The sequence below is a fragment of the Octodon degus genome, unplaced genomic scaffold (genome assembly GCF_000260255.1).
Source record: "Octodon degus isolate 3935 unplaced genomic scaffold, OctDeg1.0 scaffold00125, whole genome shotgun sequence".
NCBI classification, from domain to species: domain Eukaryota; kingdom Metazoa; phylum Chordata; class Mammalia; order Rodentia; family Octodontidae; genus Octodon; species Octodon degus.
In genome coordinates, this window is record NW_004524701.1 from 7,706,427 (window position 1) to 7,723,358 (window position 16,932).

The 16,932-nt window shown below is 40.6% G+C and overlaps 1 protein-coding gene across 1 annotated transcript in view; it reads right to left on the minus strand.

Moving 5' to 3' along the window:
* Positions 1-16,932, minus strand: part of Tspan5 (tetraspanin 5) — a 222,475-nt gene that overhangs the window by 164,196 nt on the left and 41,347 nt on the right. The gene's annotated exons all lie outside the window — the stretch shown is intronic.

Consider the following 16,932-nt stretch of genomic DNA (forward strand, 5'->3'; position numbering starts at 1 on the left):
CATCTTGTCCTCCGAATAACTACTATGAAGACAATATGCAATGTATTATTATAACCGTCCCACTAACCTGTTGAGACCATACTCATAAGTGAAATAAACCAGACACATATTTGTAAACATTGTATTGTTTCCCTAGTGTGGGAAGTTGAAAAGTAAGATCCAAAATGTACAACACATATTATAAAAAAGGAAGAACTTCAGAAGAAAAGTGAAACTGGGGTGTGGGAATGAAAAAAAGGAGGAAAGGAAAAGCAAAAAAAGTTTTATATATATGCGTATATATATATAGATATACATATATATACATATACACATACATATTAGTTAAGATAGTTTTACTATGAATTTCTATTCACTGAAAACAAAGGTTTGTGCTAATATTATTTGGACAAGTAAATGCTGTTATCTTGTACTCAGAGTAACTAATTTAAAGATAATAATATACAATGTATTAACCATTGTTACTCTTCTATTATATGAAACTTTTTATCTCTTTAAAAAAGAAGTTTCAGATTTTAAAACACTGCAGATTTTGTATTTCTGAAATAGAGATATTCATCCTCTACCTTACTATTATCAGTAACCATGGGAAAAAACAATGTTTATAGCTTCTAAACAGTATAAAAGGGCTGGCCAGATAGCTCAGCAGAGTAAAGCACCTGCTTAAGCAAGCGCTACGGGACGCGAAGCATGCTGAGACAGTGAATGAGATTGAGCGTGGTGGCACACACCTGTAATCTCAGCACTCGGGAAGCTGAAAACACAGGAGGATCACTACAAATCTGATCTGTGCAGTGAGCCCCTGTAGACCCTGTACTAAATACATTAAAAATAAACAAACAAATAGTAAAAATGAAGATTTCCATATGGCTATTCAAATTTCACTCATTTACAGTTAATGCGTGTGCATTTTTCTTACTGGCCTGTCAAACATGGCTCAGGAAAATCTACTGAAATAAACACCATCCTCTGGCTATTCTTGGGAAGCAGCACAACTCCAGCCCTGGCCCTGGAATCCAGAGTTTGCCCTGGTTACCTAAACTGGTGTTCTGGCTGACTGAAACCAGATGATTCAGTCCCAGGTATTCTTATGTGTATGGTTCATTTCTCCAAAGAGCAGCTGAAGCCCCACATCTCTCTACTCTCTACATTATACCTATCACAAGGTCTGTATTTCCATCAGACTACCCTAAGCAAACTTTCCAAATCAGGTGAAAAGGTACATAGCCATTTTTGTATGATTCAGAAACTAACAGACCTAAACACATTTGTTTTCTATAAATTATGTTAACTTCTGAATTGACGTTTGTTACACAAGACAACTCAAGTTCAATGCCAGCCTTACCTCATTCTCAGAGATTCATACTCATTTATACCTTCCAAAGGAAACACAGAACGGACACCAAACACGCAGACCACACAACTTCCAGCCACTCCAGGAAGAGAAGGAAACACCTTTCCGCACTACCTGGCTATTTCCGCATACATTTTTAATGGCTATATAGGTAGGCAGATAATTCTTTAGACACAATATATAAATATTTTTGACCCTACATCTCAACCTATCTCATCACAGATCAAACACTATTACTTCTAAGAAAATATATTTTTGAAATATTATGTATTAAGATACTTTTAGTTTTCCAAAACAAAAAGATAACACTACTAGTGACAGATTATAAGAGCTTACACAATTACTGAACACTGATGGAAAGAAATGAAAAGCCAAACACAAAAGTTTTTTTACTCTTTTGTGAATAAAAGCTGAAAAAGAAATCTCTTTCGTTTGGTAACGAAATGTAATTTGATTCTAAAAGCTTTTACTATGATGTCGTATGTTTCGGGTTGGTGCCAAAAGAAATGAAGAGAAGACCTAATGAATGTAGCTTCAGAGGTCTCACTGAGATTAGTCTCCCTCCAAGTGAGCCCAGAGCCTCAGAAGCATCTCACGTTTATTGAGGGGTAAAGGCACACTAAGGAATGTGCGTAATTACTTAAGTGAATACAAACTACTATCTCTATTGACTTACACCATATGCCTAACACCAGGTTCACACAAATGCTAGCTGATAACATCCCAAGCAAGGGATCAAAGGACAGGGCGCCTGCAGGAGAAGCTGTTATCTGCAGCCTTGAATACCAGCTTTCTGGGAATTTGCAAACAGACAGCAACTCTCCTCGGGCTCTGTCTAGTGTTCCCTGCTCTCTTGGGACATCAGGCTTTTGTCTCAAATCCATATTTATACATTGTGATTTTAATTCCAAACTAAAAAGTACATTTTAAACTTTCCAAGGTTATTTCTGAATAATTCCAAAGTAGATTTGATTTACAGGAAGGTGAAAGACACAGTGCTTCACCAAGTAGCTGGTGCAGACTGAGCAGGCCAGGCCCTCCCAGGCTGCGCTGCCTGAGATATACAGCCTGGTCCACCTCAGCAGACATTCTGGTCAGGGTTCTCAATTTCCATGGCAAAGCCCATCAGGATGCTCATAGATGGCCATTTCCTGGCAGAAAGCACACTGATGCCCTCATTACCCCCACCTGGGCCCGTTCCAGACTATAATCTTGCACCATCAGCTGTTCTAGTTACTGGCAGCTCCACACAACTGAGCTTGCAGAACAGTGGGAAGAGTTCATGAGGTATACAGAGATACACATAAAGGCCTCCACCAAGACCAACTGTGAAAATGGAAAGAGATTGGGACAAAAGTATCTCTGGACATCTCATAGAAGTGCCAGAGATGGTGACATATCAGAGGGATTGTGTGAGAAAGTCTCTGACAGGCACTACAAGAACAGTATGTCATCTAAGGACATAACCTGCTTTCTCTAAGAAAGAATTGAATACTCATGTTTCTTTTCACTTGGTTTCCAGGAAGCTTACATGTAAATATGATGCTCAAATAGCTTAAGATTTTGGAATAACTGTTTCTTTTTTCCTGCCTGTGGTTTTTTTATCATTTATTTGTACTTTATCAGTCCTATTCTCTATCTGTCTGTCTGTCTGTCTGTCTGTCTCTCTCTCTCTCTCTCTCTCTCTCTCTCTCTCTCTCTCTCTTTCCCTCTCTTTGTATTTTTAGGGAAGGGTCTACAGGGTGTTCAGGGTCTAACTACTAGATTGGACTCATAGTGATCCACCTGTTCACAGCCTCCGAAGAGCTGGGATCACAGGTGTGTGCCACCATGCCCAGTCTCAATCGCTGTCTCAGTGCACCCAGGGGACAGGGCTGGCACAGCAGGCATGGGGATCAAACCCCCAGCCCCTGTGCCTGCTTGCAGGCACATTAATCCGCTTAGCTATTTGGCCAGCCCTCCTCTCTCTCATATATATGTTGTTGTTCTACTTTCCCTCAAATACTTTCTGCTTGTGATTAGATGATGCAACTTGAAAAAAGAAACCATTTGTTACTCCTTAGGTGAAATTTATACACACTGTAACTATTCCTAAAGTGGCACTTTTTGCCTGAGGATCTCGTGAAAAATAATTTTAACTTTGGAATCCTACTCAATATAGCATAACATGCTAGACAAGCTGCTAAAGTGTAAATGAATAAAAAAAAATCTGTTTGCATTTGTAGGAATCCAGACTATATAATGGGTCCTCTTCCTATAACAGAAACCTAAGACATGAATCCTTTTTCACCACTTTGATTTCCTTAGATCTCAGGTTTTAAAAAGCCATGGCACAAAGAGAGAGAGAGAGAGAGAGAGAGAGAGAGAGAGAGAGAGAGAGAGAGAGAGAGAGAGAGAGAGAGAGAGAGAGAAGAGAGGAAAGAGAGAAGGAGAGGGGAGGAGAGAGACCATAGAACTTCTTGAGAAAAACTTAACGTGCTCACACATAATGTCTGCAATAGTTTCGGGCCTTCCAAACTCCAACCCTGTCTAGGTTCCTTCTCGCTATGGAAATGGAGGTCGAGTAAGTTTCCACTGTGCCAGACATGTGGGGTCTTCTGCCTAACACAGTCCCTTGGGGCTTGTCAGTTTCTAAGCCCTTCTACATCTCCAGTGAGTCACCACTGGAAGGACCAGTGTTCTGTGACAGTCCACATCCCAGCAGTGGCAAGGGAGCACAGATAAATGGAACCCAGGTCTCCTGACACCAGAAAGGTCACTAGTGATTTTCACTGCCGCTACTGTGAAGTGGCAGACAGCACGCTTCTTTCTAGAGAAAAAAGAATGCATGGCATTTTCATACTGTTACAGAAGTGGCAGGTTATACAGATGCAAGGCTATGTGACCACAAATTCATACTGCTGCCTTGCCAGTCTCTCTCCCCACACTGGATTGGGGGGGAGGGTTTCCATTAAGTCTAAAACCTTAATACTTATTCTCAAAGACATGTTCACTTCTTTTTTCCCCATCCTTCAGACTCATTTTTAGCTGTTGTTGTCCCACAGAGGAAAATCCACTGCAGCTATCAATAAATACTACTTATTTCTGTTTACTGGCCAAGACATCTTACCACAAACCAAAGCTTGTACTACCACTTTGCATAAAACTTAAACTTAGAGGGTTTTATGTAACAAGTTAGGACTAATCCTAAGAAATCACATTAGTCTAGAGAGTAGTAACAAAAATGGATGAAAAGAAAAATCAACATCAACCAACACTAAACCAAAATTTTTAGTCCTACTTGTCACATTATTCTCAAATTTAAAAAATAATAAGGGGGGGAGAGAGTACCTCCAAAGCCCCAGCCATGACTAACCAAGTCAGATGTACTAGAGTTTTAAAGTTCCTCATGTTCATTCATCCACAAAATGGAGACCATGAAGCCCTGCTGCAGCCAAGGGATAGGGTGAGGTCAGAGCAGAGATGGGGCTGGACACTGAGCAGAGGAAGCGGAAGCAGGATGCTGCCTGTGGGCATCCCTTTCTGCTGGTCCTCAGGTAGATACAATCCCCAGTACAGAATCCATTCTCTGTGCATCAATAGTGAGCTCAGGAGCCCCTGAGCCTAGGAAACACAGAGAGGCAGTGAAGAAAGCTCCTTACTGCTCCTCCTCACCACCATCCTGCTGTCTGGGCACATGTCTGCTCCATGCAGACTTCTCTTTGCTCACAGTGTGAAAGGACAATGCGTCTATCAGCATGATTACCTTCATTCCTCTGCTTCTGTGTTCTGGAACTCCTCATTTCTGAACTTTTCTCTTTTGGATGGGGAAGGCAGACCCCGACCCTTACTCTAGATGCTAGGTGTCTTAGTTACTCGTCTCTCCTTGCTGGGACAAATACCTGACACCCAAAATGAAGGAAGGAAAGGTTTATTTAGGTCATAGTTACTGGAGGTTTCAGTCAATACTCAGCTGGGTCCATGGCAGAGCAGCAGAAAGCAACCTTTCATGGCGGTGGCAAAAAGCAAGAGTGCAGAAAGGGGCAGCAGCAGCCTAAGCAGCTAGCTTCTCTTCCCACCTTACATTGTAATGCAAATTACCTGCCCTAAAACAAGTGCAGCATCCACAACCACAATAATCAAGCACAAACTCCAAAAGCTGCCCCATGATTGCATAAGCTTTGAGGGACACCTATACACAAACCAAAACACCAGGATAGTGTGACATACCCTCCCCCATCGAGGCCCGTTTTTGAGGCTTCCTGGAAGCCAGATTTGCTTCTATAACTGTAAATGGTAGGACTTGTGTCCATTTCTGGGGTCCTCTTCTTAAGGACACACACTTATATTGCTGACCAAGACACAACGACAAATGGAGCCACCTGCGCAGCCAGATGTGGGAGAAGACAGGGCCACTCCTCCAGCCCAGACTGCTCCGTTCTGCCCGTGATCCGAGGATGGCGAGCTGCACTCCAGGATATCGCACCACAGGACATGAATCCACACTTGAACTGGTCCCAGAAGGAAGCACAGAACTTGTTTCCAGCTCTGACTCCACCTCTAATTTATCTGGGGCAAAAATCACTTAACCACCCATCAGCTTCTTCCTTCATAAACTAGTAATAAAAGTACCTGCTCAATTTTATTAATATTGAGAAGCCTATTATAGGAGACATTAACATACAAATGTTCTGATGTTCAAGCAGCCTGTGTGTACACATTAACTACAACCAAGCAGCCTGTATTTCTGAAGTTTCCCAACAGTAAACTAGGTTTACCTGCTAAACTGGAGTAATATTGTTTTCTGACAAGAGGCTAAAATATGAGTTCAGCATGTCCTATGGCTGAAATCTAAAATGTCCCCCAAAAGCCTCATGTGTTTGGAGAAATACTGGGCAGCAGACCTGTACTCCCCAGTAGATTACCCACTGATGAGTTCAGGCCCAGAATGTGTCCTGCATTTGCTTGGAGGTGGTCACTGGTGTGTGTATTCTAGTCCCTCTGCTTCATAGCTGCCTCTATGGAACCCTTACACCATACTGTTTCTGTCCTGGAGCCAGCCAACCACACACTCAAACCAAGACCTCAAATAAACCTTTCCTCTTTCAGTTTGAAGGTGCTGGGCATTCTGCAACAGAAATAGAGAAGTGACTAAGACAGCATGGTAACAAAAAACATTTCAAAATGTCAGATGTTTATAAATATGGTTTGTATATCCTGATCGTCCAAGTAGGCCCATTAAAACTCATAACACACGAGTGAGCAAAGTATCATGTAGAGAGGACTAACCAGGTTCCAGTCCTGTCTTAAGGGCTTCTGTGGGCATGTGGAGAGATCCAGAGTTCACTGAGGTTCCACTCAAGCAAGCCCTTATGGTTCCTCTGGAGAAGAGGAGAAATGGGCTGGGCTGGGCTTGGTGAGTTGCTTTCCTGAGAAATAGACAAAGAGCCTCTTGCTCTGCTGCAATCTTTGTGCCTTGCTGCCCCAGTTTTCTTTAGGATACCTGAGAGCTGTCCTTGTGCAGAAGTTACATGAACCTAAAAAACAAGGGCAAACAGGATGTAGACATCCCTTGAAAGCCATAAGGAATATTCCCAGAACCTACCGCAAGGAGAAAGGTCCATAATGTTCAAGTCTTCATATAAAATAGCATAATATTTGCACAAAACTTGGGCACATTCTCCTGTACACTCTACATCATCTTTTGGTTCCTTATAATATTTAATATGATGTTATATGCTAGGCAAGTAGTTGTTACACTATATAGTAACAAGGGAAAAGTTTGTACATGCTAAGGAGAGACATAATTTTTATTATTTTAGATTGGCAGTCAATTAATTCCATGGTTGTCAAATCCACTGTATTTTCTCTGCATCACTTAGCAATCATTCCATTCTCCATGGTCAACAAAGCCCTCCTTTCCCAATAAGTCTGCTCTGAATCCTTCACCACCTCTCCACTAAAAATGCCTGGTGTTTTCCTATTCTTATTTTTGGGTCCTGAGATGTAGTGGTTTTCTGCTTTTAGGGAAAAATAACACTACATTAAAATATAAATTGATTCTTAAATTCACTAGATTTCCAGGCATGTTTTTAGAAGTTAATGCTTTAGAATGTAAAAAATAAGATGTGTGTCACATTTTCAGTTGAAAAGGCATAATTAAAGGGAAAATAGTGAAACTCGCGAACTATCATGGGACATTTGGTGGTTTACAGCAAGTGAGGTCAAAAGGAAACATGACAAAGACCTTAGTATAGTTAGGACAGATACACAACTACTTTACCTTAATTCAATGAGAAGAAAGATTTGTACTAATAGTGTTTAGATATCATGTCTGCATCTTGTACTCTAAATAGCTACTATGAAGACAACAATATGCAAAATATTAATTATTGTAACTGTCCTACTAACCTGCTTTGAAATTGTCTCATTGCTATTTCTTTCTCATTAAAATTAATATTTTAAAAAAGACCTTAGTACTTCAGACCTCACACACAGAACCACTCCAGAAGTTCCACACCTCTGCCTGAGAGCCGTATCCTAGCACTGGGAAGGTTTGCAAGGCCTCTTTAGTGGCATATTTCCTGCACTATGGTTTCTTAGCTCCTTTTGGCTCAACCCACTCAGCCCCTACCCCTCATATTTCCCCAGAATCCACTTCATTCCTCAGAACTATATCTCTGCTCCCCTCTCACAAATTCAAACCTCAGACAAAGTAATTGGCATGCAAAAGGCAAGCAGCATATGCTTATCTTGAAGAAAACCCCTCAGCCTGAAACTAAGTCCTGAGAAACATTCCAAGCTAGAGAGAAAACCAAAGGCTCCTGGAATTTGCACTGTATATTAAGATGATGCAGAGAGAAGGGGTGATGTGCCATTCTAGCACCCACCAGGGTGGGGAAGAGTTAATGACAGAGGTCTTTAATCAGGCCATTCTGCAAAACACTGTTAAAAAACAAAACAAAATTGACAAGCATAACTGGTTTTGAGGGTCAGGAGGTGCTAGGATATCAAGATGAACAAAATACAGTCTCAGATTCATCAGACTTTTTGGCCCGCAGTCTCCAACGCTCGGCAATGAAGGATTGACCAGGTGAACTCAACTGCTTCTGGAAAAAAAATCTTCTGTAATGCTGCATTATGCTTTACACATTTTTACCTCCCCAAAAGCAACTGTGACTAATATTATTTCAACAAAAGAGGTGAGATTAACTACAAACTGCACAAAGATAAAGCTTGAATCCTTCTCTCTATAAAATAATGATACAGACTCTTTAATTACCAAACCCAAATAAAAAATAAAAATTAATTACCAAGCCCTTAAATACCAGATATGAAGACACATCAATTATATCTTTAAGAAAAATGGCCTAAGAGCCTGCCTGGCAAACACAAGGACTCCCTTTGATCCCCGGTACCACATGCTGCTCTGGCCCCGGAGCCCTGGGCATGCCATGTCAGCCGCCACCAAAACCAGGTGAGCTGGGTGTAATCCCAGCTCTTGGGAGGCTGAGACAGGAGGATCACTACAAATCTGAGCTGTGAAGAGAGACCCTGGGGCTGGGGAGATGGCTCAGTAGAATAAGCGCTTGCCTGGCAAGCACAAAGGCCTGAGTTCAATCCCCGGTTCCGAAAAAAAAAAAGAGAGAGACCCTGTAACAAATACGTAAATAACTTAAAAAAAAATTTTAAGAGCAAAAGAGAAGTGTATGTCTCTTCCTTTATGCAGGAGTAAAACTGGTAGAACTCAAATAACCTAAGCAGCAAACACCACTAAATTATTTAATCAAATATAGACAATGGAGGTCATCTTAGATAGGTCTAAGCTGGGTCTTCATCTTCTAGACAAAGCTAAACACAGTGAGATTAAGTAGCTTGCCCAAGAGCACTCAGCTAAAGAGAAGCAGGATAAATACTAGAAACTAGTTGAGAATAATTTAACAATTCCAAAAAGGTTACCAGAGGATGTTGGCAATGTCTGGGGTAAGTGCTTAGTCTTTGGAGGCTAATGACAAAGAAGACGGGCAAGCCCTCTCACAAAATATTGCTTATTGCACCATCTAATTTCAGAACCCCAGGCTGATCAGTGGAGAGCACATACACTCATTTCTTTGGCTCACAAATTCATGCATTTTCATCCATGCCAAAGATGGCATAAGTCCTATGAGGAGTCCTATGAGGCACAGTAGCTGACACCCCTTCTAACACATGTCAACAGCTCTAGGGTGCTTATGACTACCTCAGACTCCAGGCCTAGTTTCTCACTTCATAGTGGTACCACACACAAACACCTCACCAAGCCACAGGAAACCAAAACTAACACACTAGCCCACCAGCTGCACAGTGGCAGACGCCCCAAAGACATCGCCCCAGGACCTTGCTTCCTTTTCTGGCAATCCTACCCATATCTGTACCAGTTCAGGGTCTGACCTATCACTTCCAAAGCTCAGAGCTGGATAAGGCCCCAGATATCCAAGAAACCATCTGTTATAAAAGCTCCCTCCTCCTCCATTTCACAACCTGCCACCATCTCCAGTCCTCTGAAAAGAAGATATGCAGCTCTAGTTCTCAGCCTTGGAAAGGACCGGGCTCATTCTGACCCTGCCAGGAATGGAAGGAGTCAATAGTTTTAAATCAAACACCCAGAAACAAACAAGTCCATGTGTTGTAGATGTAGCCTGAACTACCATAGATAATAGGAAAATTTAGAAAAATAAATACAGATTTCCTGAAGTCTGAGAATTTTAAGCCATTTCTCTATTTCATTTTATAATTATTCTGTACTAAGGACTTTTCAAAACAAAAATCACAAATATTAAACAAAGATAGGAAATGATCATAACAATATAATATCTCAGACCTAAAGCAACATAAACTTTCTTTCCAATTTAACTAAGAGGGTTGGGGAGGTGCTTCAGTAGAATAAGCACTTCCCTGTCAAGCACAAGGGCCTGAGTTCAAGCCCCAGTTCTGCAAAAAAAAAAAAAAAATTAACTAGGATATCAGAATAAGAAACATTCTTTAAAAGCTACTGAAGTACTACTGTACATAAATTCCAAGCAGAGCTCAAACAATTAAATGGGCAGCTTTCTAATACCTAAAATTGAGCATTCACCATGGACAGGAGCTACTAGAATCTTTATATGTATGATCCTCCTCACTTTTTCTAACTCCATTGCTAAAATGTACTCAATTTTCTAACTCTCCTTTTTCTTAAGCAAGGAAGCATATGGAGGGTGATTAACATGCTGAGGTGACAGAGTCAATGCTCAAACGTAGGTCCGCAAGAGCCTGAGGTTTTAGTTGCCTCATACTCTGCTGTGTAGGAGGGGAAACTAAGACTGTATTTTAACTCTCTGAGCTGCATCTTAAGATGTAAGTGACTGCCTGGAACAGGAAAAGAAAGGGACCCACTCTCATCTAACAAACCCATAGCCCAGCTGTCACAGCAGGCCAGAAGCCAGGGGAACAGGTGGACTCAGGCCTGATAAAGTCATAAATGCATCCACCTCAGACCAAACTTCTTCAAAGAAATAAGCCATGGAGATGAGAGAATTCTCATTCTAAATTCTTCAGGGAATGTTGAATAAACATGATCATTCTGGTAAAGCTCTAAGTCAGTTGTTTAAAAAAAATAATAATAATAATAATAATAATAATAATAATAATAATTATGCATTTCTTGCTACCCTTCCCTTCGCCCAACAAGCACAGAAATCCATGAGCTCACATACACTATTAGTATTGGCCTATTTAAAAATTAAAATTTTAATTGTTTATTTTCTTTTGAGAAATTCACTCAGCTAACATTTGGCTTCACTTACAATTACATTGCTGTGTTTTACTGAAGGCATTAGGACGGCACTATCTTGGGTGGTAGCTAGATCTTAGGCATCTCATGCAGTAATGACTGTCACATGCAGTCTCAGATTTACTGCTGAACTGGGATCATGGGGCTAAAAGATAAAGCTCAACCCACTGGGCATGCATACCATAAATCATGCTCAGATCCACTGAACAAGCTTGTGCTGCGCACAGTAGAAGTGTGTGGCTTTTCTTGCTCCACCTTTTCTAATTCTCCAGTCAACTTTCACTTCATTGATTTACCTAGCACCTACTTGTATATGGCCAAGGTGACACACATAATACTATGGACAGCGAGATGAGCTTAAGGTAGAAATCAAACGATGAAAGGAAGAGTGACTGACAAGAATACTGTGACAGAACAGATTAGTGAATCAGTCTGCTCAAGCTGGTGTAACCTATGAAGTGGGTAACATAACAGACATTTATTCCTCATATTTTTGGAAGCTGGAAAGACCAAAATCGAGGCATTGTCAGACTCAGATCTGGTAGGGGCTGATTGCTTCAAAGATGATGAATTTTACTGTATGCTGTAAAATTCATCATCATATGCTGAAAGCAACCAAGAGGTTGCCTTGTCAGGACTAGTGGAAGAACATTCCTGAGTCACCTAGAAACCAAACACCCGCTAATGGCCCAACTGCTTAATATCATCAACTGGGGACCAGGTTTCAATGTATAAGCTGGGGGATGGCATGGATGTAAACATTCAGATGAAAAAAAAAAAAAATCAAACCAAAAAACCCAGGTCCAATTATTTGGGCCAGGGAGATAGCTCAGTAGAATAAGCGCTTGCCTGGCAGGGCAAAGGCCTGAGTTCAATCCCCAGTTTTGCTTAAAAAAAATCAGATGATAGCATTAAGTATTTTGACAGTTTTAAAACATGGCCTCAAATTGCTCCTGAGCAATGATGCTTGTGCCTCCTCCTTGTGAATCTAGGCCAGCTTAAGACAGCTTCCACCAAGAGTATGATGAAAATGATGTTATATGACTTCAAAGCTAGTCATGAAAAGCTTCCGGTTTTCTTTTTATGGCTGGAACATTGACTACCTGACTACCATGAGGCCACCTACTATGAGGGAGTCTAGGCCACAGGAAAGTGCTAGGGGCAGCAGCTCTGACCCATAGGCCCAGTGCCTCCAGCCATTGAGGGCCGCTGAGTCCAGCCTCCAGCTGCCCTCGGCCAAGACTAAAGGGACATAGAGACAATACCATGGGAAGATGAAGACAGCCTGGGGTGATAGGCCCATAAGCCAAGGAACCCCAAAGATCGTTTGCAAATGATCAGAAGCTAGAAGACAGTATGAACCCAATTATCCCCATATCTCTCAGAAAAAACGAATCCTGCCAATACCTTGGTTTCACACTTTTAGCTTCTAGAACTATGAAACAATAAATTTCTGTTGTTTCTGACACTTAGTTTTGGTGCTTTGTTAGAACCAAAGTGAACTTAGATCCTCAGTGAACTTAGATCCTCATCATTTTGACTATTTTGAAGTGTACAATCCAGTAGCTTTTAGCCTCTTCCCAATATGGTACAGCCCTCCCCACCATCTTAATTGCAGAACATTTTCATATTACAAGAGCAAACAATTCCCTTACCCCTACATGCTGGCAACCACTGATCTGCATTTATTAATTTATTTACTTGTGGTACTGAGAATCCTTAATAAATCTGATTTCTTATGAGTTGCTTTGGATACCTCATATAAATGGAATCACACAACATGCAGCCTTTTGTGTATGGCTTCTTTTATTTAGCATGCTTCTCAAGTACATCTATGTTGTTGTGTGTATCCTTACTTCATTTCTTCTTACTCCATTATACAGATACTATAAGTTGCTTACCCACATAGGAGTGATGGACACTGGAGCTATTTCTATTTTTTGGCTAATATTAATAATGTGGTGATGTATACATTTTGTTTGAATATTTTTTTTCAATTATCTTACCAGGCATGGTGGCACACACCCTTAGGAATCTGAGGCAGGTAGATTGCCATGAGTTTGAGACAACCCTAGATGACAGAATGAGTTCAAGGACAGCTATAACTCATAGTGAGACCCTGTCTCAAAAAAAAAATAATTATCTTGAGTATCCAGACTAGGAATAGAACTGCTGATAATTCTATGTCTTAACCTAGGAATAGAACTATCATATGGTAATTCCATATGTAACATTTTAAGAGTCCACCAAGATGCTTAGCTGCAGTGGCTGTACCATTTTCATTCTCACTAGCAATGTCTGGGGTTTCTCTGAAGACGCTTGAGTAAGCAGGATAAATACTCGTGCTTAGAAAAAAACAGTACAGGAACCAGCTGTTGTGAGAGAGTATGACTCCAGTTTTAAGTGAATATTTAAAGGTCCACCAGATCCATCCAAGCGGGCACATCAGGAAGGGAGCTGGCTCAGCAGAGGTCAGGCAGCTCTGGGTTTAAAAGTTGAGACCTAGCAGCCCTGGGCATAGAAAAGAGTCCTCAACAGAAATAGCAGTACAAAGCATAGAAAAAGAGAGGCTTGTTCTGGACTTCTGGAATTTTAAATGAGTAGTGGCACACAAGAAAAGAAGTCTGCAAAAAGGCATGTGATAAATAGAATTTATCAAAATTATAAAATTCATGGATTAAGAAAGAAATAATATGAGCAGATAAGACATTTGTCAAACTGTAATAAGAAACAGAAGGGGGCCCGGGGAGATGGCTCAGTGGAATAAGCGCTTCCAGTGCAAGGGCCTGAGTTCAATCCCCAGTTCCACAAAAAAAAGAAAAAAAAAAAAAGAAACAGAAGATCTGAATTGGATCTACATTCTGATATTCAAAGGAAAGAAGCCTTGTTTTCATTTCTTCTGTATCCTTCCCTCTTTTATTTTTGCAGGAGCAGAGGACAGTGGTGGTAGAGAGAAAAGGCTTCCATTCCCTCAGTCTGATGTACATCAAGTTACATTTGACCTTTTATCAGAATTGGTGAATAAATGCTTTCAGCCTGGGCAGTAAACCTATCTAACTAAAAATAATCCTCTCCAAGGGAAGCTGTACAGGAAGATCTGGCTATGTACTTAAAAAGTTCCTATTGTTTCTTCAAAGTGTGTGAAAGCCAGAGGAAACAGTTGGACACCACTTCAAAGAATCACTAAAAAATCAACAGTGATTAAAGCAGAACAATATTATCATTCTTCTATACATCCTCCCCACTTCACAAGAGGTTTTTAATTATGAAGTCAAATCAAAAGATGAGAGTCCTAAGAATAAACCTTTAATAATACCCTCTGTCCCATTGCAAAATTACAGATTAGATTATTTGTTCCTCAAAAGCTATAGTTCTAGAGATTATAAAACTTTCCTTATATACCAATCAAGACCATTGCTAATCCTTTCAGACTTACACTGCAAGGAATTTAATTTTAACTTTCTAATTATAGCAACAAAGGGCTTTTGGAATTGAACAATTATTGCCTTTTGAAGATCAGAAGAACCAGTCTTGCTCAGACAGGTGACCCTCATGGAATCCAGACCTATCTCCTTGGGGGAAATCAGAACCAACCCCTATTCTTAAGAAGTTGAGAAGTGTAAAGTAATATACTGAGTGACTGTATTTAAATGCCACACACACTTCCCTCACCACCTCCATATTCACACCCTTTAAATGATTTTTATCAGCTGATGAACAGACATCCTCTCCAGGTAAATCTGGAAATCAGTTATTTAAGCTAAGTCTACATGAGGGAGAATTCAACTGACAATAGGATTCTAAAGAATATTGATAGGTTCTGGCCCTGGTACAAGTTGCTGAATTATTATGGTGGTCATCTAACATGGCTGAAGCCCTTAAAATAACAGCTCATCTTCCCAGAGCCCACCTCCCAGCTTCCTTACCAATCCAGTCCTGGATACAATTTCCCTTCACTTTTCCTGTGCCACAAGGGAGACCCCAATAAGCTCCCTTGGTGTCAATAAACCTGCCCCTCAAACTCCACCTCTGGCAAAAGTCTCAACCTTCCCCCCACCCCCCACAATCACATGCTGCACGCCCCCACACACACCCCAGTGCTCAAAACCTGCCATCAAGACTGGGAGTGGTGGAACACACCTGTAATCCCAGCAGTGGGGAGAATGAAATAATAGAATCACAATAAGTCTGAGCTGTGTAGTGAGACCCTGTACCAAATACATAAAATGAGAGAGAGAGAGAGAGAGAGAGAGAGAGAGAGAGAGAGAGAGAGAGAGAGAGGCAGGCAGACAAGAGGTAGTCATTATCTCAGGCCAGAGAATCCCCACCATCTCCCTCAGATTCTCTCCTAATCTTCAGTCAATAAAGGCCTCTTTTATCTCTCCTTTCTCTTTACTGTGCCACCGAATAAACCTATCTTCTTTTATTTCTCTAAAAATTATGAAATGGGTTCCTGCTATACATTTCCAAATACAATCATAACAGAAAGGTAATAAATTCATTGTACTAGCTATACTCAATCACATTTGATATTTAGCATACATATTACTCCAAAGCCTTAACATTCTAAACAAGTATTATCCTTTTTGGGTTTTTTTGGACAAGTCTCACAAGCAGAAGGTCTAAATTTTATCTGCAGAGACAAAAATTGAAATACAAACTCTTTTCTAAATTCATAATGCTTACAGGAATGCTACTACACTATACTTTTTAAAGAAAATTTTTAAAACTTCTATTTATTTATTTGGTACAGGGTCTCCCTATGCAGCTCAGACTTGTACTAATCCTCCTGTCTCAGACTCATCAGTGCTGGGATTACTAGTGTGTGCCACCATGCTGTTTCAAGGCCAGCATGACACGTGGTACCAGGGATCAAACCAGGGTCCTTGCTCTTGCCAGGCAGGCACTTAGACCTCTGAACCGTCTACCTAGCTGAACTTTCATAAATCATTGTCTCAGTTACTCTTCTCTCACTGTTGGGACAAATACCAGAAAAAATGAAGGCAGGAAAGAATTGGCTGACAGTTAATGGAGGTTTCAGTCCACACATGGCTGGCTCCAAGGCAGACTGGCACATGGCGGAGGGCAGCAGTTCATGGTGGCAGCAAAGAGCAAGAGCAAATGGGGGAAACAGCAGCAACAGAAAGCAGGTCTCTCTGTCTCTCTTATATTACATTCAGGCAATCCACCCCAGGCTGAGTGTAGCACTCACACCCATAATCCTAGCAGTACTCAGACCCATAATCCCAGCCTTGGACCATGAATTAATCACAAACTGTAGAACTGCACTTCAATGACTGCATGAGGCTTTGGGGGGACAAATACACACAAACTGTAACAATCAGTTATGAAAATTCTTAGGATGCTATTGCTAGTATAGATATGTGCTGCATAAAGATGATAAATGTTAAAAATAAAACATGCCCATTTTTCCCTATCTTAGTACTTAAGTGACATTTTATTAAAGTCCTACAAGATGTTATTTGATTTTAGTTTGTTTCTCTGGCAAGGGCCATAGAAAATTTTAGATAGGGAAAGTGATATTCAAAAGCAATAGCAAAAATTTTATGGAACAGTTTCTCATAGTACAGAAGAATGTTTTTATTAAATCTGTGCCCCTACTTCAGAGGATTAGTTTGATGACAGTACTTAAACTATTAAAAGTAATAACTAATGCTAATCAGTACTTAATGGAGTAGAGTCACAAACATTATTGTACTCATTAATTTTCACATGATTCTGAAGCAAGTAGGATTTCTCTATCTCTCAGAGGAAAAAAAAAAAAAAA